The sequence below is a fragment of the Crassostrea angulata genome, chromosome 4 (assembly GCF_025612915.1).
Source record: "Crassostrea angulata isolate pt1a10 chromosome 4, ASM2561291v2, whole genome shotgun sequence".
Classification (NCBI taxonomy): Eukaryota; Metazoa; Mollusca; class Bivalvia; order Ostreida; family Ostreidae; genus Magallana; species Magallana angulata.
In genome coordinates this window covers 13,136,490-13,162,408 of record NC_069114.1, presented here as the reverse complement: position 1 = coordinate 13,162,408, position 25,919 = coordinate 13,136,490, and the positions used below count along the sequence as shown (strand labels likewise).

Here is a 25,919-nt window from a genome sequence, read left to right as displayed (position 1 = left end):
TTATTACAGTGTACGACTGACATATCGTTAATTTGACTGAGTATCTCGAACGCACGAGATACAATCTCCTAATGACGACTTCATATCTGCTTATGACTACATTTTATCTTTTACATACGACATATTATTTCGTTATTTCATTACACGACTCATTATTGCATGACATAATTTTTGTTATTACGATTTAGTCCTTCGTTTATATATATACGACATGTTATCCCGTACGTACGGCATAGTACTTCGTCATTACAGTGAAATGTAATATTTTGTACATACGATATATCATTGCGAATAACGACTTAGACACTAGCCCGTTTATATGATTGAGAATATCGAAGGTGCGATATTTTTTTCGTTATTACGACTAGTATTTCATTATTACGAAATGTTATCTCGTACGTAGGAATTTGTTTCGTTACTACAGTATGTGACTTATCATTTTGTACGACATATTATATTATGTTACATAACTGTTCGCGTACGTGTAAAATAATTTGATTCAACATTTTTAACATGTTCCATTTTCTTCTCGTTGTTTATGAAATAATTCTATGAATTTGATGAAACCAAAGACATAATGGTCCTTAATTAATATCTGCTTTACATAAATAACGTCTGATGTACACTTATATTAATTTATAGTCTATAGTTTTATCAAAAAATGCTATACATTTTCACCTACATGAACTTTTCATTCTACACGTTTTGTACAACTTGTACAACAATATGCAGAAATTATGACCTAATACACATAAAATTAGAGGATTCCCCTAGTCACACGTACTCGTTGAAATGCTTAACCGCTCTATTATCTCGCTTTGTATCTTATACATGTACAGGTACGTTCGACATAGTTTATGTCGTTTGTAAAACTTATTTTATGTCGTAGTAATCACATACTATCTCGTACGTACTACCGCTCTATTATCTCGCTTTGTATCTTATACATGTACAGGTACGTTCGACATAGTTTATGTCGTTTGTAAAACTTATTTTATGTCGTAGTAATCACATACTATCTCGTATGTACTACCGCTCTATTATCTCGCTTTGTATCTTATACATGTACAGGTACGTTCGACATAGTTTATGTCGTTTGTAAAACTTATTCTATGTCGAAGTAATCACTTATTATCTCGTACGTACTACTTTTTATCTCGTACGTACACGTACGACATATTATCTCGATCGTTATAACGACTAAGTACGAGGGTTGTCTAAAACGGGGCTTAATTCATCTGGAGTGACCAGGGTCCGCCGAGTTGCTGATTGCTCTACACAATTAAATAGACGAAAACGATAAAAAAAATATTGGAAATATACCAATTTCGTACCAATCCATCGTTTTAGAACTCCACAAAAAATTATTCATTCATTTTAATTTTCATATTATCTCTGAAGTCGTATAATTACATGTAGCTGATATATTTATGATTGAAATATGTTACTACGTAAAGTCTGAACATTTCGTCTTCCATTATTCAGGCTATAATGGGATTTTGCTGTTTTCGACGTTTAACAATTGTGACGTTAAAGTAGTTTAACCTGAGACACGATTTATGTGCTATTGTCTCATGAATAATTTTCAATAAAAATTACGTACACAAATATTTAAAATGTAATTATAAAAGGATAATTTTGATTTTTCTAACGTATCGGAACTAGCATGAAAATCAGTCTTCACTGGCCTCACTATATACAAGTGTAAACAGCCGCCATTGTAATCCCTCGTAATGAGATGTCTTTATAATTTTAGTCAAAAGAGAAGAAAGACAAGCACGGAAGTGCTGAAGGAGGTCGATTTTATGCATAATTGTTTGTTTTTTATTAAACTTAATTTGAGAATTATGTTCTGAAATATTATATTGATAGAATTAATTTCATTAAACTATGTACCGGTAATCGGAATATTTCTGGATATCTAAGGATCTTAGCAATATGTTGGTTATATCCTAACATTAACAGGCATCAAAATACACAATGTAATGTAAAAGTGTACTCAGTAGCTCGTCGGACTGACGATAGTAAGATCGTTAGCGCGATCGATCTCGTATACAACATCGGTATAGTCTGCTTATGCTTTATACATGTAACCTTAGAAAAGCATACTAAATTACTTAATTTGTTAATGAAGGGACAAACTGATAGGAATCATACCAATGTCCCATTGCAACATCATCATTGTGCTATCGCAACATTGTCTTCGTGTTATCACACGAGATATCGCAATGTAACTCATGGCGCATCGGAGTATCGAATTAATAATCTTGTTTATAGAACTGTGCCCGCATCTTATGATCGATAATATCTTGAGATTAACCATTCAATGTTCGGGTCTTAGCAGAATACATGTTGTATTAGTATATCATGCATGTTAATGTTACCGTAAATGAGGCGATATCTTTCGTCCGATATTGGTCGAATCGTCTTCTCGACTGGCGCTCCTGAGGTCTTCCAGCAAAAGGAAACAATGCTAAATAGCAAAATTAGACTACAAAACAAGAAATAAGACATAAATAAAGCATAAAAAGGCCTTTAGAAAAATAATTAACTGAAGCATATTCTGTTAGAATTAGGTTAAAACCATAGGGACGACAACGAACACCGACTGATAGCAAAAGGTCATTCAATGACCCTCGTGAAATAAAAGTAAACGTACATGTATATAGCAGACAAGAGAAGTTATACAGTATAGACAGACAAATTGACGACAAACATAATAGAATTAGTAAAGGCTGACCTGATCTGTTAACTGGAGTAAAATTATACAGATAGACAAACAAACGACAAACAAAATGTGATCAGAAAGGCTCACCTGATCCGTTAGCTTAGGTGAAAGCTATACAGACAGACGACAAACCAAATGTGATCAGAAAGGCTCACATGGACCCGAGGCCACGAAACTTAGACGGGATTTTTTTTTTTATCTCAATCTCACTTTTCCACAAGAAATATATAATTGGAATAAGGGGACTGAGATCTATATTGAGCCCGTCTACGTTTTATGGCCCTGGGCCAGATCTGTCAGTTTTTTTACTGACAGGCAAACGGACGACAAACATAATATTATCAGAAAGGCTCACCTGGTCTGTCCGCTTAGGTGAAAGCTATACAAACAGGCAAACTGACGACAAACAAAGAACAGAAAGGCTCACTTGGCCCCGGGGCTATAAAACTTAAACGAGATTTATTTTGATCTAAGTCTCACTTTTCCACTAGGAATATATAGTGGAAAAGGGAGGCTGAGATCAAAAGTGAGCTCGTCTACGTTTTATTGCCATGGGGCCAGATCTGTTAGCTTGAGTGAAAGCAATACAGTCATGCAAACAGACGACAAAGAAAATGTGATCAGAAAGGCTCGCCTGATCTGTCAGTTTTGGTAAAAGCTGAAAATTATATTTATGATTAACACACACGAAAAAATAACAAAAGGTTAATGCGTTACCCTCCTGAAATAAAAGTACATGTACATGACAAATTAGGTGAAAGCTACATGTATACTCACAGACACACGGACGACAAACAAAATGCGATCAGATTGGCTTACTTGATCTGTCACTGACTGTCAGCTTTGGAAAAAACTGAGAATATGAGACTGAGAATATATATATATATATATATATATATATATATATATATATATATATATATATATATATATATATATATATATATATATATATATATGATAAACAAAAACAAATATTTTCTAAAGGTTGTTGCATGATCCTCCTTAAATTCAATGTAAAAAGTACATGTACATGTATATAAGAGACGAGAGAAGTTATACAAACAGAATAAGGGACGACAATCAAAATGTGATCAGAGAGGCTCGCTTGATCTGTCAGCTTTTGTGAAAGCTGTACACGCAGACATAGGTAAACAAACGAAGAACAAAGTGTGATTAGAAACTTTAAGGCTCGCCTGAATTTTCAGAATTGGTGAAGCTGAAGAGAAAATATAAATATAGATATAAGACAAACATAATTGCATAATATAGTAAGGATATCGAATATTATGTTAATAATTATTCATTTCATTTATACTTTTTTATGTTTAGAGCAAATTTTTACTGATGACATTAAACTTTACAACAATCTGAGTTTGAGAACTCAACCCTGAGTAAACAACGTATCTAATAAAAAAAAAAAACAACCTCAGATCTTATCAGTACTTTAAGTAATTTGATTTCAAGTGTTCTGAATTGTTTGTACCATGCAGAATCCTATAATTATGGTATCAAAAAATGCTGAATTCCTACAAGAACGAATTACATGTAGTGATACATGTAGCTTGACGTGTTGCACTGTACGAATACCGGTATATGCTTTGCTGTTCTTCACAACAAATCCGGATGGTGTATTCTGTACTATTATTTTATTCGAACAAAAAAAGGATTAATAAAAATTCATATAGATCCGGCTTACTCGTAACTTGAATGGCAAGGCAAGCTTTTGGAAAAGCCGTTACTTGCATTTCACTTTACGACTACTATTCTTGAATAGAAAAATTCCGCATTAATAATGATTATTTAGGCGTTCTTATAATGAACGTTTGATTTAAAGCAAAGCTTTTTTATGATTTTTTTAAAATTATTTTCTCTCTCTCTCTCTCTCTCTCTCTCTCAATTTGTTCCGAAATAATTAAATGTCCAATATGCACTAGTTTAATAATTATACTTTTAAGTGGTAGCGATTAAAGTATTACTAAATCATTATTAAATTCGATTTTGATTTTGAAAAAAAATACAATGAGATCGATAAAGGAAAGCAAAATATGTTAATTGACACACTAGTCTACGGATTTGTTTTCAGATAGATGTAAATTTAGTACTTATAATTTTCGGCAGGTATTTTGAGACCTCGTTGCTGAAAGTATTTTGCGCCAAAATAGCATTCTTATGATCTAAGTAAAAATTGCATTCTTATGACTTAAGTCAATTTATACAAAATTGGAGAAGTATAGTAGATAACTCACCAAGATTTATTAATTATAGAATTTTTAAATTTACTTGTTGATTTTACCTACAGATCTATGGATCACGTTTACAAAATTACGAACATGTTAGTGGCGTCGGAAACAATTTGAAAGTGGGGGGGGGGGGCGCTGGACAAATCCTCAGAAATCTTGACGAGCAAAAAAAACAACAAAAAAACCATTCATCCCATAATCATGAAAATCTTAATCGGGGGGGGGGGGGGGGGGGGGGGGGGCTAATATACACTATGACTCCAACTTCTCAATATTTCAATCTTTTCATGGTATATTTGTGAATAATTATGTTTACTGCGAGAAAAAGTGGAGGGGGAGGGGGGCTCAACCCTCTATAATGCTATGTGGCCAATGGTTGTGTCTAACTTTGCAAATATAAGTGTGGGGACTAAGCCTCTATAGACCCCCCCCCCCCCCGGTTCCGACGCCTTATCTTAAAAAAAAGATTATATTTATTACATGTTAATAAAATAGTGATGTCAACGCCGAATATTTATTATTGCCATTTTAATCAAATATTTAACAACGAATATGCCTGTTGAGCGCCAAAAATCTATTTACTTCTTTTCGGGTTGTACCAGTCTGTCAAATATTAGATTATAAATAATAACTACGAAATTTATTTCACGATGAAAGGGGTGGGAGGGGGGATGGAGGTACTGTTATCCGTCCTTCATAAAAACAAATTAAGGCAAAGTGAATATATATGATACATAACGTTACATGTAATGTAATATTCTTGGTCGGCTCTTGACATATCTAAAGCATTATTTCTTCTAATTTTTGCCCCATCTCAAAGGTTTTTTAAAAAAAAAAAATACCTTTTAAAATGTGGAAATTTAACTAAAGAATGAAAAGTCTTCTAGTTTATTTTCTAATTTAAATTTACGGCTTTCGTTTATTAATCTTAATTTATATCAACCTGTAAAATTGTCTCTCTAATTAATAATATCAGTACATTTCATTTATTACTTACAATTATTTTCAACATTTTTATACATTGTATAAAAAAATCATTTGATAATTAAATAAATAAATTTCCAATTTCCAATATCTTTAATTGTTTTTGGCAAGTAGAATTTGGTATGGGATAGCGCATTGTTTGACGGGGTGGGGTGGGGGCTGTCATAATCACATCAAACGATACAGAGAGACCAACTTTCAGGTAAAAGGGGGATGTGTACAATATATTTGCAACACCTGTGTTTTTAGAACAATGAAGCCATTTTCAACAGACACCAGAGATTCACACCTTTTGTTTTAAAACTGGGCAATACCGGATGTGTACAATATATTTGCAACACCTGTTATTTTGAAACAATGAAGCCAATTTCGACAAACACACGAGAATTGCACTATTTTAAATCAAAGACATTGTAATTGTACCTCAAATTTAATGATTTTAGCGCCATTACGTTCACTTCTAAACTAGTAAATTTTCATATATAGAAAACTTCAAATATAAATAATCTATAATCTATTGAAATTTGAAACAATTAGATCTGCATTTTCTTAGAATGTTAGTACATTATCATTAATGTGGACAATCGGCAAAAAAAAAATGAAAAATAAAAGAAACTATAATTATGAAAGAAAAATTAAAAACAGAAATTAAGAAAAACCAGACAATGAGAATTAAAGCGTACGTCTTGGAAGACTAAACATTATAATAACTTAATGATTGTTAAATTCATTCCTTCTATTAGAAGATAAGTGAAGATATCCATATTTTTAATCATGAGTTGTCTAAAGAAAGACTGTTTTATAAATTGCAAGCATTGTGACAATGTTTCAAATTAGATAAATTGAGTGAAGTTGAAGTTACACGATCCGTTAGGAAATCGTTGCCTTATAAACATTCATATTCTGCTTGAAATTTTATGAGGCTTTATCTTAGATAAGATATCAAGTTACTAATAAAACATAAACTCTTATAATCACAAATTGTTTTAATTATTTTACACACGACGATATTAATTATGTGGCACTTACCTGATAGTCTTCATTTTTCTTTTCAACCTGTCACGGGTCGCTGCAGGGGTCAAAGTGTATGCGTGTGTTTACCTGCGGCCAGGTGCAATAATCAACACGTTCTCTATTGGTTGATTCATTCACGTGATCATTTTAAAATTAATTTTAGAGGGATATGGATTACCTGACAGACTCGATCCTAAATGCTAAATGGGGAATGACATTTCGTATAAGAAGCAGTATTGATTTTCACCTTTATCTTTTAATCTTAAAGTTAAAATAAACACATTACAAAGCCGACAAATTTAATTTTAAAACACGTCAGTTTTTTAAAGAGTACCTTCATCAGTGCGGACATAATGTGACGCTCTTGTTGATTAAAATTAATGGCGAGTATGTTCAGTGCGGACATAATGTGACGCTCTTATTGATTAAAATTATTGGCAAATATGTTCAGTGACGGCGGACATAAAGATTATTTATGTTTAAGATAGACGAATATTTCGTAACATCGAACTTTAAATGGCGATTAAAAGTAAAAATAATGAAATTTATAAGGAGGCGGACATAATGTGACGATGTTAAAAAAAAGTGGCGGACATTTCGTGATGGCGGACATAACGTGACGATTTTTTCCAAAAAGTGGCGGACATTTCGTGATGGCGGACATAACGTGACGATTTTTTCAAAAAAGTGGCGGACATATCGTGACGGCGGACATAACGTGACGGCGGACATAACGTGACTCAACATACATGCATCAATTCAACTGTAAGACATTGCTTCTCTCACATAGAAAAAAAAAGTGGATATGATAATTATTGTGAATGATATATCCAGACGTTACTTACATGTAAAACAACGAGAATGAAAAAGAAATCAATTTTTGAAGTACTTTTTGTGACGACCGGAAGAAACGCCGAACTAAACAAAAATGTTAAGCAATTGTACAATCATTTGTCAATCTTTCCTCAAAGTTTGGTTGTTCACGGCTCTGCCAAATCTAAGATCTCTTTGAAACAATATTTTTGTCTCGGGACCGAAACGGACGAACGAAAGTGATTAATAAAAACAAAAGCTGGTATTTCTCGTGCATTTGCTTAATGTACATCACTGTTTATCAGGCTAGATGAAATTCCAAGAAAGTCAGTTAAACTTGTTAAAAACAGGATTTGTTTGAACCCTTCCGGTAAGAACCGGAAGTGACAGTTGACAAAATTAAACCCGTTAAACACATCCCCAATCAAAATTCTATCAATCATGAAAGATTCGTGTCTCAATCACTTACAATGACGAAAATCTCGCGGACATCAAATTTGTTAAAAGGAAAGCTACATAGGGATATTTGAGATATCTCACCGGAAGTAAAATTTATTTGCCAATTTAACATTATATAGATGACATATGTAAGATTGTATACTGATATTTTCATTTTATGTAAAATGAATAAAACAAATTTTTGAAGAGCTTCCGGTGAAGACCGGAAGTTACGCCGAACAAAACAAAATAGTGTATATACATGTACATACATAGGTCTATCATCTCAAAAAGTTTGATCGTTCAAGTCGTTACCGTTTTTGAGATCTCCAGCAATCAAGGTTTTTTGTCTCGGGACAGGAAACGGACAAACGGAAGTGCTCAATGTAAATTGTAATTAATATTTTTTTGTACTTGCCCTTTCTACTTAATTTTTCATCGACTTCACTACAAATATCAAAGGAAAACAGTTAACCTGATAAACAGCTTTATTTGTTTGAACTCTTCCTGTGTGGACCGGAAGTGACGGAAGACAAAACGAAACCGAGTAAACACATCTTCAATCAAATGTCTATCATCCATGAAAGTTTTGTGCTTTGATGACTTATAGTCTCTGAGATCTCGTTTGTACAAAATGTGTTTCAAAAAAGCTACCTGAGATATTTGAGATATCTCACCGGAAGTAGAATTTTTTTGTTGAGTTAAAATCGCATAGATAACCTACGCATATATTTATACTTATATATTTATTTTATGGAAAAGGAATTTTATGCGTAAAAGAAGTTATTTTTGAAGTGCTACCGGTGACGACCGGAAGTTACGACGAACAAAACAAAAAAGTGTGAACACATCTACCGCTATGGGTCTATCATCCCACAAAGTTTTGATGTTCAAGTCTTTACCGTTTTTGAGATCTCGTTGATACAAGGTTTTTCAACGCGGGACAGGAAATGGACAAACGGAAGTGCTCAATCTTAATTGTATTTAATATTTCTTGTATACTTGCCCTTTGTACTTCATTTCTCATCCAGCACACTACAAATATCAGTGGAAAAAAGTTAAACTGATAAACATTTCGATTTGTTTGAACCCTTCCTGTGTGGACCGGAAGTGACGGAAGACAAAACGAAACCGGTTAAACACATCTTCAATCAAATGTCTATCATCTATGAAAGTTTTGTGCTTTGATGACTTATAGTTTCTGAGATCTCGTTTGTACAAAATGTGCTTCAAAAAAGCTACCTGAGATATTTGAGATATCTCACCGGAAGTAGAATTTTTTTGTTGAGTTAACATCGCATAGATAACGTATGCATAGATTTATACTTATATATTTATTTAATGGAAAAGGAATTTTATGCAAAAAAGTAGTTATTTTTTAAGTGCTTCCGGTGACGACCGGAAGTTATGACGAACAAAATAAAATAGTTTAAACACATCTACAGCTATAGGTCTATCATCCCACAAAGTTTTGATGTTCAAGTCTATGCCGTTTTGGAGATCTCGTTGATACAAGCTTTTTCAACGCGGGACAGGAAACGGACGACCGGAAATGATTTTTGACAAAATCAAAAAATCGTCTCGAGATATTGTCATTCTCTTTCATTTTAGAAAATTTCAGATAAATCTATCCAGTCATCTCTGAGAAATCTTCTGGACAAAAACTTGGAAAAAAATAATAATAATAACTAGACTCTTGTTGCAAAAGCAACAAAAAGGTCTTCCGTTTTGATATACATCAATCAATTTAACCGTAGACATTGCTTCTCTTACATAGAGAAAATAGTTAATATGATAAGTATGGTAAACGATACATCCAGACGTTACTTCCATGTAAAACAACGAGATTGAAAAAGAAATCAATTTTTGAAGTACTCTCTGTGACGACCGGAAGTAATGCCGAACTAAACAAAACAGGTTACAAAGTTTGGTTGTTAAAAATATGATTAATTTGAATCCTTCCAGTGAAAACCGGAAGTGGCAGTTGACAAAATAAAACCCACTAAACATATTATCAATCAAATGTCTATCATTCATGAAAGCTTTGTGTCTCATTCACTTACAGTGACAAAATTTTGCGGGCATCAAATTTGTAAAAGGGAAAGCTACATAGAGATATTTGAGATATCTCACCGGAAGGGACAGGTTTTTGAAAATTTAACATTATAAAGATGACACATCTAATATTGTATACTGATATATTCATTCCATGTAAAAGAAATAAATAAAGGAAAAACATATTATTTGTAGTGCTTCCGGTGACAGCCGGAAGTTACGCCGAACAAAATAAAATAGTTTAAAAAAATGTACATATATAGGTCTATCATCCCACAAAGTTTGATTGTTCAAGTCGACATCGTTTATGAGATCTCGTCGAAATAAGGTTTTTTGTCTCGGGACAGGAAACGGACAAACGGAAGTGTTAAATGTAAATTGTATTAAATATTTCTTGTATAGTTGTCTTTTGTACATTATTGTTCATCGAGCTCACTACAAATATCAAAGAAAAACAGTTAAACTGATAAAAAGTTCGATTTGTTTGAACTCCTCTTGTGTGGACCGGAAGTGACGGAAGACAACATGAAACCAGTTAAACATATCTTCAATAAAATGTCTATCATCCATGAACGTTTTGCGCTTTGATCACTTATAGTTTCTGAGAACTCGTTTGTACAAAATGTGTTTCAAAAAAGCTACCTGAGATATTTGAGATATCTCAACGGAAGTAGAATTGTTTTGTTGATATAACATTGCATTGATAACTTATGTATAGATTTATACTTATATATCTATTCTATGGCAAAAGAATTAAATGCGTAAACATAGTTATTTTTGAAGAGCTTCCGGTGACGACCGGAAGTTACGCCGAACAAAACAGAATAGTGTAAACACATGTACATACATAGGTCTATCATCCTACAAAGTTTTATTGTTCAAGTTGTCACCGTTTATGAGATCTCATCGAAATAAGGCTTTTTGTCTCGGGACAGGAAACGGACAAACAGAAGTGCTTAATGTAAATTTTATTAGTAATTTTTGGTATACTTGCCCTCTGCATTTTATTGTTCATCGAGCACACTACAGATATCAAAGACAAAAAGTTAAATTGATAAACAGCTCGATTTGTTTGAACTCTTCCTGTGTGCACCGGAAGTGACGGAAGACAAAATGAAACCGGTTAAACACATCCTCAATCAAATGTCTATCATCCATAAAAGTCTTGTGCTTTGATCACTAATAGTTTTTGAGATCTCGCGTGTACAAAATGTGTTTCAAAAAAGCTACCTGAGATATTTGAGATATCTCACCGGAAGTGGAATTTTGTTGTTGATATAACATCGCAAAGATTACTTTTGTGTATATTTATGCTTAGATATTCATTCTATTGAAAAAGAATTTAATGCGTAAAAGTTGTTTATTATGAAGTACTTCCGGTGACGACCGGAAGTTACGACGAACAAAACAAAATAGTTTAAACACATCTACAACTATAGGTCTATCATCCCACAAAGTTTGGATGTTTAAGTCTTTACCGTTTTTGAGATCTCGAATGTACAAGCTTTTTCAACGCGGGACAGGAAACTGACGACCGGAAATGATTTTTGACAAAATGAAAAAAACACCTCGAGATATTAACACATTCTATTAGTCCTTAAAATTTCAAGAAAATCTATCCAGCCATCTCTGAGAAATCTTGTGGACAAAAAAAGGGGAAAAAAAAAAATAATAATAATAAACTAGAGCAAAGCTCGTTGCAAAGCAACGAGTGGGTCTCCCGTTAGTGTCGAGAGTAAAGCTAGAAGTTCCTGTAAGAAGCAGAGTTCTAAAACCAACCACAAGGGAACATTAAAAAAAATATTTTAAAGATATCGATTAATTCTTAGTACGACTTAACTATATCTGAATGATTTCAAGAACGAATTAACAAAATCCTTTTCAATTTCTAAAACGACTTAATAAAAAAAAATCCCGAATGTGTTCAAGACCGAATGAACAATTTCCGAATTATTTTAGGTAGGAGTTAATTTGACTTTGAATATAACACTATTTTCTTAACCAAGAACGTGGAATAAAAATATCCGGAAAACTCAAATTTTTAAATCCCAATATTTTTGTTATGCATCCTCTGATTTTAAAACGGATTTCAGTTTTAAATTAGGCTTAATAAAAGCTTCTTTGTTGATTTATGATTAATATCAACTTATTGGTCAGAAAAGAGTTTTTATAAAAAGACTTAATAGCCCTTCCGGCCCCTAATTTGAGGGGTCAGCCCCTTTTTCTTGATATCAAATAAAAGGTCTCGCTAATATAAACATATTTTGTTCTACAAGTAATCATGAATTATAAACCGTTATCGAGATATCTAAACAACTATGTTTTAGGGGCCGACCCTATAGCCCCTTACCGGGGCCACTAGGAACAAAATTTTTAGTATCATATTGTTTAGAACATTATTTTAAACAACTTTTGTTCTACATTGTTTTTCAAAATATTTCTCCTTTTTCAAATATTAATGATCAACGTTTTGAATTCTGGCCCCTTGAAACCCCTAATTACGTAATTTATGACTTAGGTATGGTAATGTATAGATGAACAGCCGTACAATGAACATTTTTGATTCTATAATTAATAACAAATTAATATAAGAAGATTTTAGACCCCTCTTGACCTCTAATTTGAGGGGCCAGCCCCTTTTTCTTGATATCAAATTAAAGGTCTCGCAAATATAAACATATTTTGTTCAACAAATGTAAACGAAATGTTAACCTTTCTTAAGATATCTGTACAAATGTGTTTTAGGGACTGGCCCTTTATCTCCTAAATGGGGTCATAAACAAAATAAAATGAAGGTAGCATATTGTACAGAACATTATTTTGAGCAAGTTTTGTTCTACAATGCTTTTCAAAATATTTCTCCTTTTTCAGATATTAATCATCAAAATTTTGAATTTCTGGCCCCTTGAAACTCCTAATTACGTAACATATGACCTAATTATGGTACTGTATAGATATACAGCTGTACAATGAACATTTTTGCTTCTATAATTAATAACAAATTATTATTCAGTAAAGCGTTATGGTAAGAAGACTTTACAACCCCCTTGGCCCCTAATTTGAGGGACCAGCCCTTTTTCTTGATATCAGATGAAAGCTCGTGGAAATTAAAACAACTCTTGCATTACATGTTTTAACAAAATATTTATACATCAACAGGTATAACGGAAAATGTGCAAAAATTTCGTGAAAAATTTGATGCTTATTTTCAGGTTCAGGCGAGCTTTAAGGTCTTGATCAATTTTCATAATTGAAAGCATGGAGGTACATCTAAAGACATTCATCTACAATCCCTGAAAATTTCAACCTTCTATCTTTATTAGTTTTGGAGGAGATGCGTGGACAAAATGACCCTAAAAAACTTATAAAATCGTCAATATCTGAAACCGGAAGTGACGTCAACAAAAATTTAACTAAAAACATTTATCCCCTCCGATGTCCTATAAGTCCGGAAAATTTCGTGCAAATCGGGCGAATAGTTTTCGAGAAATAAAGCTTTAAAGAAGGCAGAAAAAGAATGTTAAGAATAACTAGAGCAAAGCTCGTTGCAAAGCAACGAGTGGGTCTTCCGTTAATGTCAGATGTAAAGCTGGAAGTTCCTGTCAGAAGCAGAGCTCTTAAACCAACAACAAGAGTAACGAAAATAAAAAGATGAAAAAATCGAATTATTCCTGGTACGACTTAACAAAATACGAATGATTTTATGTACGACTTAACAAAAACATTTCCGATTTCAAGAACGACTTAACAAAAAAAATCCGAATGTGTTCAAGTACGACTTAACAATTATTTTTGGTACGAGTTAATTTTACTTTGAACATTACGCTATTTTTTAAACCAAGGAAGCGGAATCAAAATTTCCGGAAATATCAATTTTTAAACCCCGATATCTCTGTTATGCATCGTCCGATTATGAAACGGCTTTCAGTGTTAGATTCAGCTTAATAAGCTCTACAAAACACATATTTGTTTTTGATTTGATTAGAAAATTCATTTTTTCGAAAAATTTGTTTCACTTCCGGTTTCGACCGGAAGTGACAAAATAATTTTTTCTGTACATTTGCCATAAGTCAATTCGCAGATTTACAATCACAGAAAATTTCAAGTCTTTATAAACAACCGTTTACGAGAAAAGTGCTGGACAAAATCACTTTTTGAAAATTTTTAAAATGACGTAACTAGAAACCGAAAGTGACTTAATGACTAAAAGTTTGAAGGCTTCAAGGGACAATAAATTAAAATAATCCCTGAAAATTTCTTGCAAATTGGTTGAATAGTTTTTGAGATATAAAGCAAAAAAGAAGTCAGAAGGAAAAACAAGAAGAATAATAACTAGAGCAAAGCTCGTTGCAAAGCAACGAGTGGGTCTTCCGTTAATGTCGGAAGTTAAGCTGGAAGTTCCTGTAAGAAGCAGAGCTCTTAAACCATTAACAAGCGTAACTAAAATAAAAAGATGAAAAAATCGAATTATTCCTGGTACGACAAAATCCGAATGATTTTAAGTACGACTTAACAAACACCTTTCGGATTTCAAGAACGACTTAACAAAAAAATCCGAATTGTTCAAGTACGACTTAACAATTATTTTTGGTACGAGTTAATTTTACTTTTAACATTACGCTATTTTTTAAACCAAGGACACGGCAACAAAATTTCCGGAAAAATCAATTTTTAAACCCCGATATCTCTTTAATGAATCGTCCGATTTTAAAACGGCTTTCAGTGTTGGATTCAGCTTGATAAGCTCTATAAAACACATATTCATTTTTGATTTGATCAGAAAATTCATTTTTTCAAAAAATTTGATTCGCTTTTAGTTTCGACCGGAAGTGACAGATTTTTATTATATAGCTTCATTACAGAGGTAAATTGACCAAATCATAAACATTGAAAATTTCAAGCCTCTATCTTAAAGCGTTTTTGAGAAAAGCCCGGACAAAATGACTTTTTTAAAATTTTAAAAATGACGTCACGTCAAAATGGTAATGACGTTGTCTTTTAAACTTTAACTTCATTGAGGGACGATAACTTGCTAAAATCTCTGGAAGTTTCATTGAAATCGGTTGAAAACTTTTTGAGTTATGAAGCAAAAAAGGAGTCAGAAAAAAAAGAAAAAGTATAATAATAATAAAAAGAAACCGAAGAAAAACAAAAGGGTCTTCCGTTGGAAAACGGAAGACCCTAATAACTAGAGCAAAGCTCGTTGCAAAGCAACGAGTGGGTCTTCCGTTAATGTAGGAAGCAAAGCTTGAACTTCCTGTAAGAAGCAGAGCTCTTAAACCAATAACAAGAGTAAATTAAATAAAAAGATGAAAAAAATCGAATTATTCCTGGTACGACTTAACAAAACCCGAATGATTTTAAGTACGAATTAACAAAAACCTTTTCGATTTCAAGAACGACTTAACAAAAAAAATCCGAATGTGTTCAAGTACGACTTAACAATTATTTTTGGTACAAGTTAATTTAACTTTTAACTTTATGCTATTTTTTAAACCAATAACGTGGAATCAAAATTTCCGGAAAAATCAATTTTTAAACCCCAATATCTCTGTTATGAATCATCCGATTTAAAAACGGTTTTCAGTGTTAGATTCAGCTTATTTAGCTCTACAAAATACATATACTTTTTTTATTTGATCAAAAAATTCAAATTTTAGAAAAATTTAATTTACTTCCGGTTTCGACTGGAAGTGACGGATTTTCATTTCCAGCCTTATTACAGAGGTAAAACGATCAATATAAAAGCTCGAAAAATTTCAACTTTCTATCTTGAATCGGTTTTTGAAAAAAGCCGCGGACAAAATGACTTTTTGAAATTTTTAAAAATGACGTAACGTAAAAACGGAAGTGACGTTGCAATAGAAACTTTAACATCTTCGAGCCATTATAATTTCACATTATCTCTAAAAGTTTCATATAAATCAGTCAAAAACTTTTTGAGTTATGAAGCCGAAAAGAAGTCAGAAAAAAAAAGAAAAAGTATAATAACTAGAGCAAAGCTCGTTGCAAAGCAACGAGTGGGTCTTCCGTTAATGTCGGAAGTAAAGCTGGAAGTTCATGTAAGAAGCAGAGCTCTTAAACCAATAACAAGAGTAACTAAAATTAAAAGATGAAAAAAATCGAATTATTCCTGGTACGACTTAACAAAATCCGAATGATTTTAAGTACGACTTAACAAAAACTTTACTAATTTCATGTACGACTTAACAATTATTTTTGGTACAAGTTAATTTTACTTTGAATATTACGCTATTTTTTAAACCAAGGACGCGGAATCAAAATTTCTGGAAATATCAATTTTTAAACCTCAATATCTCTAATGCATCGTCCGATTTTAAAGCGGCTTTCAGTGTTAGATTAAGCTGAATAAGCTCTTCAAAACAGATATTCATTTTTGACTTGATCAAAAAATTCAATTTTTCGAAAAATTTGATTCACTTCCGGTTTTGACCGGAAGTGACAGATTTTCATTTTGAGCCTTATTACAGAGGTAAAACGACAAAATCATAACCACTGAAAATTTCAAGCCTCTGTCTTAAAGCGTTTTTAGAAACGCTGCGGACAAAATGACTTTCTAAAATTTTTTGTTTAAATGACGTAACGTAAAAACGGAAAGGTCGTTTTCAAAGAAACTTTAGGATCTTAGAGGCATAATAGTTGCACATAATCTCTCAAAGTTTCATCTCAATCGGTTATAAACTTTTTGAGTTATAAAGCCGAAAAGGAGTCAGATACAAAAGATGTCACCTTTGACCTTCCAAACTGTGCTTGTTGCACCATCAAATGTCAGAAACTTAGCAATGTAAAGTTTATTATATTTCTGTGAATATTTCCTATGTAAAATTACAATGAATAAACATGCTATTCCATCTAACTGTGAAATAGTTTCTATGCTATCTGTCCATGGTGAATAGTCAACGAAAGTATTCACCAGCAGCATACAATTTCCCTTTTTTAAACTCGGAACACCTCTGGTAGAATCCGATCACAGCATTAAATTCAAAGTCCGATAATTCTAATTTGTTTATCATCAAGAAATTCTGCATCGCCAACAAATAAAGTTTTCTTCAGGATAATAATTAAGATATCTATAGCTATTTACTGACAGAAAGACAGACTAAGACTGTTGTGTTGTGTGAGGATGACAGACAGTTTATTGTCCCCCTCAACAGCAACTATTTCACTTGGCTTCGCCCCATGAAATAGTGGCTGTCTTGGAGGACAATAAACTTGCTATCATCCTCATACCCAGTGAATAGGTATATAATGTCCCATCCACATAAATTTCGAGTTATATAACCTCCCATTTGTAACCTGCAATTTCACAATGTAAAGTCAACACAACAGTCTTAGCCACAAGTTTCACCATTCAATTCGCATGTACGTATTAAACATTAGGGGTTTTCATATTGCATACCAATTCCAACAAGGGAGATCCCTCTAATGATGATCATTAAAATTCATTTTATGAATCTTAGCAACACTCATAAGCCTTCAATTGTGCAGCATCTCTTAAGGTGGCTCAAAACACCTTGAAATATTTTCTCAAATCAGCAGAAAATTACTTGATTATGATAGATATCATAATTGATAAGAAGTGTTTAAGTCAAATAGGCAAAAAATATGCAAATTTGGATGAACAATTACATTTTCAAAAATTTAATTCAATAAACAGTAACAAAAGCTCCAGGCGGACTAAAACTCAAACGCTTTAGAAACCCAATACTTTAACCATTAAGCTATGACGGTATACAACCCAATCAAACGATATTAAGAGTTCAACAAAACATTTAAATCGCCATCTTGTGAAGTAGTGTGTTAAAAAGTATAAGTCTAGGTGTAGTGATGTACCTTAATTTTACAAAAATATTAACGGGTACTTTATCCAAATGGTCCCTTGCTACCTTTAACTTAGTACATTTTATGAACAGATGTCTTTGTCTTAGAATAAGAAAGCTAATGCAATTCTGAGAAAAAAGTATACCACATATTGACAATTCCATTGAGGTTTAATAAACATATGGCCATTTAAGTGAACCCACCATTTCCAATTTCTTTTACTCAACACAGATTTACAGGGTTCTCCTTAGTAAAACATCTTTACCTGACCTTTTAGAGGTCAATTGTTGTTCAACCACCTTTAATAAGAAACCTTATTCAATACAACATACATCTACATGATATAATCTTGATAAAAGCATCACATAACTTAGAAATGCCCTTACATGTATACCCACCCCCTATCTTTTGATTTTCATAAAAAGTCATGGTTTGAAATCTTTTACCTAATTTTCTGAAACTTGTGGCAATTTCTATGAGTCATTTCTCACACATATTTGAAAACAATCATCAATGATACTAAAATTTGATCTTTTTATGTTTCTTGAATGATTTGTAGCATTTTAATAATTAAATAGACAAGTATTCCTGCATGTGATTTCTTTTTTCGATGAAAAAAAGTAAGTTAACAATCATATTTATTAAATATCTAATCTATTCTGGTTTCTAGTCTCTTTTTAACCATGATAAAACAGTAAGATCAACAAGTTCAACATCTGCCTTAAATAAAATTAAATTCAAACACACCCGGGTAGCTGGAGGCGGAGGAGAATTCCATTAAAAATGTTCAAATTTGACATGTTTTTTTCTACTTTTTTATGCATATATACCTTAAAAGGATGAAAATAGATTGTTTCTTGCTCATTTCAAAAGTAATTATCATTGCTGGTGTTATTCAAAAGTCAAATGTACATTTACATATCCTACATGTAATCTTATGGAGAAAATTGGAAAGAGTTTGGGTGATTTTTCAACTATGTAAACACATCTAAATATCTTTATAAAATAAAAAATGAAGGAAACATAATTGCATACTTTTATTGAAAAACAAATTTTCACAACAATTATATTTCTTTAAACAGCCTTAATTTTGTTTTTCATAATTTCTTATCAAACATGAACAAACCACAATAGGACATGATGCTTTCTTAAAGTTCCATTATTGTTCATGCATTATCCGATTTAATTTGAATTACCGGTAGATAGTCTGTAGAACACAAGGAATATGCATGTGGGTAGAGGTGACAGGTTAACCTCAAGAGCTGAAACCACAAGAATCAACAGGTAAAAGCCATGTGGTAACAAGAGTCTGCTTTAAGCTGAAATAAAAAAAAAAATAAATTAGCTGTGTTAACATACATGTAATTGTAATAGCTGTGTTTACATTAACATATACATAATATTTTTGGAAAAAATACACTGACCATGCAGTGTTATAAGTATGACATATCCAAATATATGACATTAACATTTAGCCAGTACAAAAACAAAAATGTGCATATCAAGTCATAATATCATAACATTAAAATAATTTCTTGGGTATAGACATATCAGATTGAGAGAGAGCGAGAGCAGGAGTGAGCGAGAGAGTTTGTTTTACTTGAAGTGCGACAGCAATATTTCAATTCATAAACTACAAAGGAATATTACCAATCCAAACAGTGTCAAAGTATAAGCTTCTGCTACGTGTATACCATGTTTTGTCAATTCTACTGGGGTTTATTGCGAATAAATTTAGCGAGGGTTTTTTTTTCTTACGAATTACATGTTTTAAAAACAATACTATGTATAATGCGCATAAAAATGAGGGATTAATACTACATGCTCATTTTAAAATTCAATGCACTTTGGATTTCTTTTACAAGATCGAGATATTTTTGTCATAAAATTAAGATGCCCTCTGACAGTTTCATGAGTCTTTGCCAAGATTAAAAGAGAGAGAGAGAGAGAGAGAGAGACAGAGAGACAGAGACAGAGAGAGATCTGAGGCACATGCAGTAAAAATTATTTACATACTATGTAGATGTGATATGCATGTAAAGCTTACCTAAAATGAATCAATATGTATAAAAGATAATCTAATCTCTCAAATTACAATGATTCTGTGAAATACTTATATCTTGAGAAGACTGTTTAATAGATATCATGGAACATTGACCTAAATTCTGAGCTTGATATAATATGAAATTTGAGACTTTTCATCTCGCACTCTGTTTTACATGCCTGTTACACAAGCAATAACCATATAGAGAGCGAGACAAAAGGTCTAATTTTAATTAGATTGAATATTTACTTTGTCAAATATATTTATTTAATTAAACACAAGCCTGAGTTTTTTAATTTATAAATTCAGTGAAGGCGATATTGTAAAGATCTGCTATATTTAAATATTTGGGTAAAGTTATCATCATGCAAACATGCACTCTAATTACAACATTCTATTCTTGTGTACCTTAGGACTCCCACCGCTTTTAATTTTAAATTCTTCATGCAATTTACTACTGATATCCTTTCTTCACTTGCCTCGGATAGTCTTTTAAACACCATCACCAGTCCCGTAAATTCATGTGGTCCACTTTGTTTACATGTAAAAATGGCGACTGTCGATCTCGATGTAAATTCAACATACTTGATTTTCCGAGGTCGGTAGCGTGTTTCGGAGAAAGTCTGAGGCAAATAAAGAGGCGATATCAGTAGTAAATTGCATGAAGAATTTAATGGTACTAATTGTTTTCACAGAATTTGCGTATAAATAAGGTAAATCAGTCCAAAACTAGCGCACGTTTTTCTGCGCAATAAATATACATGTACAATTTTTTCAATGGGTGGCCCTGTAGCTCTCCGGTCTGTCATTATTTTTTCCCGGAAAGCTACAGTTCTGCAGCTACCGTGAAAATACACTGGACAGATAATATTCCGAGATTCCGCTGACTCTAACGCCCGCTTTTATATTGTGACGTACTTCAAAAGCGGAGGTTAGAGTCAGAGGAATCTCGGATTAGATTGAAAAGACTAAGTGCAAATACTCTGAAAAGAAAAAGTAAATACGACATATCCTGTATTGAAACATACCTTTATATTTGCATTTCCATTGTTCTTTCCCACTGTAAGCCCATACGGAGGAGCTGCAATTATTTCTCTATAATCGCAATTGCTCTGTCAGTATACTATGACGTCATAAAGGTGTAACGTTATATATACTTTTCCATGAAGTTATAGATTTAAACCACTATACGATACATCATGTTTTTTTCTCCAACTTAATTAAAATTGACGTATTGACATGTAATATTAAAATATGTTTTGATAACATTTTAAAGGAATTACTGTTATACCATATCATTGATTCTGTTAACAAATCTATGTGAATTAAAAAGATACATTACAGTCTGAATGTTTACTTTTGATGTAATAGCTAAATGTCAAGGTCTATGCTAATACAGGGTATTTGCGAGTGGTAAAATGCCAATATAAGTAATAAACAACGATTATTTAGTGAACATGGCGTTATGAATAGCAACTGCTCTGCTGGCATATTTTCCATGATGCGCTAGCGCGCATCATGGAATATGCCAACAGAGCAATTGCTATTCATAACGCCATGTTCACTAAATAACGTTGTTTATTTCTTAAATAATCTGTCATACGTTAGTTGAGCTGAAATTTCCACTATCGACGTCTTGCAGGCCTTGCTTTTTTTAAAAATGTAGACACACCGCTATCAGCTGTTTGTTCGCAGTCAAAACATGGCGAGTTGAAATGGGGAATCGTACGATGATTATTTCGATTAAAACTAATAAGACTAATAAAAACTAACAACGTAATTATCGATCGAAATAACTTAATTGTATCGATAAACACTTTAATTAACTATTAAAAAACAGAGTCCGGTTTTATGACCTGCACGAATTGTTTTCAGCAGGAGTTACTTTCAGTGTGAATTTTACACTATTTTTTAAACCAAGAACACGGAATCAAAATTTCCGGAAAAATCAATATTTAAACCCCGATATATCTCTGCAATGCATCATCCGATTTGAAAAAGAATTTCAGTTTTGTATTAAGCTTTGCAAACTCTACAATATGCATATAATTTTGTGTTTTATATATAGTTTAATTATCAGTACGAATTGTTTTCAGTAGAAATTACTTTCAGTGTGAAATATGCACTTTTTTTAAAACCAAAAACACGGAATCAAAATTTCCGGAAAGATCAATTTTTAAACCCCGATATCTCTGAAATGCATCATCCGATTTGAAAACGAATTTTAGTTTTGCATTTAGCTTTGCAAACTCTACAACATGCATATAATTTTATTATTCGCTCAAAAAAATGAAAATTCCGAAAAATTAGAATCACTTCCGGTTTCGACCGGAAGTTACAAAATATTTTTTTTTGTAAATTTGCCATAAGTAAATCCGCAGATTTACAATCACAGAGAAATTCAAGTCTTTATAAACAACCGTTTACGAGAAAAGTCCTGGACAAAATCACTTTTTGAAATTTTTAAAAATGACGTAACTAGAAAACGGAAGTGACTTAATGACTGAAAGTTTAAAATCTTCAAGGGACAACTATTTAACATAATCTCTGAAAATTTCTTGCAAATCGGTTGAATAGTTTTTGAGATATAAAGCAAAAAAGAAGTCAGAAGGAAAAACAAGAAGAATAATAACTAGACACGATCTCGTTGCGAGCAACGAGGAGGTCTTCCGTCCGATTTTTAAAAGGTAAATCACGTCATCGACTTTAATTTTCGACAACAAAACATGATATGGAAATAGGAGTGAAGTACTAATGCTTACCTGTAATGCTTTTTATAAGTTCTCTTACGTTGCTGTTTTAAATACTTGCATTTCTTTCAATTGAAATAGACAAGATTAAACCTTTTTACCTTTGGCCCTTAATATCCCTAGTTAGGTAACGCATGAGAAAATCATTATATTGTAAGGATATATAAACGTATTATACCTAAAGTCTGTCCCAAGATATTTTTGCCACACATTCTCTTAAATCATTTGATATTTGTAAATATCTCTTGATTCAGACGATGTTCATTCGATAGTATGAAAAAATCCCAAGATTTCCCTATTGAAACGCCCCCTCTAGCTTGTCAGGTTTTAATACACGGCTAAAAAAAGAATGTCTACGGGGATTTTGCATTGCATCAGCCATTATAAAGCCCGGATGATAACTTTAAAAAATTGTGCTAGATATTCCGAAAGACTTCCGAATTGAGGAAAGATGTAAACATTCCCCATTATAAATATCCGTAGGAAATCTGTTTTCGATCCTGTGAATGTTTACGAAGGAAAAATGGTAATTTGTAAATGAAGTTTGACCCCTAAAAACGTTATTACCTAATTACGTAACACATGTTAAAATCAATAGATTTCTTGGATACATAACAGTTGAGATCGACACAAAATTTTAAATTTTGTTTAATTCATGTGATTTTGAATGACAACAGTTGTGAATGGAATTGGAGATCATTGTGGAGAATAAGCAGGTATTGAAAATAATTAATGCACATGATCATGCACATGACAAATAAAGTGTCTTACACATGTAAATCTTAATGTTAAAGCTGCTTGGTCCGATTTTCAATAAAATAATTGTACGCTTTTAAACGATGGTTATGCTAAGTATGTGTGCAATAATATACGTTGCAGTACATGTAGTTTTCCCTGTCAATTAAGCCATATTTCAATGAAAAAATTATGTACATGTTGAAACTCGTTGAATCCGGATGTTGTTTATTACGGCATGCTGCCCAATCCGGCGACATTATTCAGCCCCTTGACATTTTCCCATCATTTTTGTTTAAAAAAAATTTGTGCAATCCGGATCCTATCTATTCTGTTAACCGGCGCAATGAAAAAGCCTACTGCATATTATTAGTGAGAGTTATCTCCCGTAGTCCGTCCACTTATCGATCGATCGGCCTTCTGCGAGATATTAATGCTCAATTATTGACCAATTTTTCTGTCGTTGCTATTGATTTAAACAACTGTTAATATAGATCCAAAGAAGCAACTTTTTTTCAGTTAATACCGTAAAGTCTTGTTATGAATTGCAATTGGATAATTAGATTATAGTTCACCCAATTTTTTTCAGGCCGTGATTCAGGATACTGCGGGAGTAAGACTGCCGATATCGTTTGTTATCCCCGTTGCATGGCTACACGTACAGAGTTGCATATTATTCTGTCAAAATGCTCAATTTTTTTTTTATATAAAATTCTCATTTATATTAATATTTATCTATTGTTTCCCTGCATCAAAACAGTTCTCGCCATCATGTATATCAGCCACCTGTTGACTTGTTAATGTTTTGTTTAACAATTTACGATTAAGCATGCACTTTTCAGGTAAATCGGATGTTTGAAAAATTATCAATAACGACGATTTAATTCAAGGATTTCCATCGTATGTATTCCGTTATGGATTTATTGTTTGAAAAAAAATATTTAAAATGAAAATTTGTACCGTAAATAAGATCGATGAAATCTAATATAATTCAGAACAATTGAACATTTTGCAAGAATACACGATCAGGACCTACTGCATTAAATACTAAAATTAATTTGCAACAATATCCTCTTAACCGGATGTTGCCTAATCCGGCCATTTATTTTTTTCAGAACCACCCTCCGCCGGATTAGACAAGTTTTGTTGTGTATTCGCAAAATAATCGACATAAAAGGGTTTTGCGTTATTTCGCCGCGTGTTTAAACTGGCCCCTTACGTCGAAGCTAGTATGATTGTATTACGACTTAGACATCTGGTTTTTTTTATATAATCTATTATAACATATAAAATATACAGCATGACTATTTAAACAAAAAAAAAAGCAGTGTACATTTGTTCATTAATAGTTTTGATGTTTACGTTGTTTATAATCATTGCAAAACATGCAGGATGAATAAACTCAATCATTCGGAGGATGAAACCCAACGGTTTCCTTTTTTAAACATTCCAATGATGTATTTTGGGGGGTTTTTGTATGCCCCAAATTTATTTTAATTTACTTTGAATATTTCTAACGTTGAAAGGAGAGCACTTCCGTTTAAATACGTCTATAACTTTGTAAGATTATTCATTAGGTTTGCAAGGAAAATTATTTGATACTGTAATGGCCGACAAATCGGAACATGCAGCTTGAAGAAATTTCTCAACTTATTATACCTCGAAACGTTATTTCAAATCAGGCACCAAACAATGAAGGGAAATGGAAATATTCGGCGGATCCAAATGTTAAAATATTCTTATGATAAAAATTGGTATTTATGGCAAACAGATTAATCATTTTTTATCTCTTAAAGATATAATCGCACCTGTGTTTTGTATCCATCTCTTTTAAACTCTTTGTAGCCAAATCTGTCAAAATTCGTGGTCGTTTCACCCTCTTGTTGCAACCCCAAACCCCGCTGAAATGTTCACAATCGATGCGCTGATGAACGAAAGACTCGACTAGAAAAACTTGCTGCATAGGCCGTCTAACATTATTAATTTTAATGATGAATTCAGAAACTTTTACATTTCAAAAAGTGTCATTTTTTGTTAAGTTACAGGAACATTGTCATTCATGCACATAAAATTTGTAAAAATTAAGTTATAAGTTATTCAAGTTATTCAACCAGTGTTTGAAATTTGAGACCGTTCTTGAAATATTTGGGAAAGAAATTTTAGGGGTCATCCTTTCTTCTTCTTATCGGGCCCGTGTAACAAATTTGAGCCATTTCCGAATAAATGTGTGCACAAAATCGTTAATAAAAGAATGCAGGTAACGGGAGCTTTTA

General features: G+C 32.5%; 1 protein-coding gene and 1 long non-coding RNA gene across 2 annotated transcripts in view; one reads left to right on the top strand and one right to left on the bottom strand.

The window, feature by feature from the left end:
- Positions 1–25,919, top strand: part of LOC128180108 (uncharacterized) — a 108,264-nt gene that overhangs the window by 18,444 nt on the left and 63,901 nt on the right. The gene's annotated exons all lie outside the window — the stretch shown is intronic.
- Positions 19,140–20,971, bottom strand: LOC128180115 (uncharacterized). Its single transcript, XR_008243186.1, has 2 exons — positions 20,570–20,971; positions 19,140–19,436 (listed from the first exon to the last, which is right to left on the bottom strand). It is a non-coding gene; the product is annotated as an uncharacterized LOC128180115 (long non-coding RNA).